The sequence below is a fragment of the Opisthorchis viverrini genome, assembly GCF_000715545.1.
Source record: "Opisthorchis viverrini unplaced genomic scaffold opera_v5_159, whole genome shotgun sequence".
In the NCBI taxonomy this organism is placed as follows: Eukaryota; Metazoa; Platyhelminthes; class Trematoda; order Opisthorchiida; family Opisthorchiidae; genus Opisthorchis; species Opisthorchis viverrini.
The window spans coordinates 758436-759420 of record NW_008751816.1 but is presented as its reverse complement, the minus strand read 5'-3'; positions in this window follow the sequence as shown (position 1 = coordinate 759420).

Below are 985 nucleotides of genomic sequence, written 5' to 3'. Positions count from 1 at the left end.
TATATATGACGCCGTAGTAATGCAGACAATATAAGTAATTCTGCCTCACGGCTTGGCATGCGCTTCACCCCCGCAAAGTGTAAGGTGTCACTGCAAAACTGGGTGGACTCAAACCCCAATCTCATGCTTGCGGTTGAGTCCATTGAGATAGTAGACAAGTTCGTGTACGCGGGTAGCTGTATAATTTACGGTGGTCTGGCGAAAGGCGGTATTTAGATCCAGATTGGGAAGGCCAGAGCAGCTTTTGTGAAACTGCATCACACGTGGCGGACGCGTGACATCACCTTATCTGTCGGTGATTGAGTTCTCAATGCTGCGGTGAGCTCCATATTATTCTTCTATGAATCAGAGTCCTGGCCGCTGCGCGCCGAGGAAGTTTTTGGAGCATTGCAGGAGTCTGGTTGGAACCTCGGACCAGTACTGCTGAAGTATGTCCAATGGTTTTAGGGAGAAATAACTCACCCACGATAGGTGAACGGATCACACTCCGTAGGTTGCGCTGGTTTAGCCACGTGCTTCGTATGCTAGTCGGCCGACTTCCCCGAAGGATCCTTTTAACACAACCGCGCGAAAGAAAAATCAAAAAATAATCTGGCAGCGAAGTGTGAAAGCAAACTCAGCTGCGTTTGTCATTGCCGTCTCCCTGAATGGGGACCCTGAAACGGGACACATCAAGAGTTTGCGTCACTAAAGGCATCTCACTGGATCTTAAGGGTCGTGTGTACCAGGCTATAGTGAGGGCTGTGTTGTTGTATGGGTGCGAGGCATGGCCTCTGCGGACAGATGATGTGAGACGTCTTCAGGTTTTCGACCACCGATGCCTCAGAAGCGTAGTTGGTTTCGGATGGCGTCAGCGTGCCAGTAACGAGGTGACTAGGAAACGGGTATTTGGTTGTGCTGCAGGCACCTCAATCCGGGAAAACATCCAGCATCATCGACTACGATGGCTCGGTCATGTGCTACGCATTCCGAAACACCGTCTACC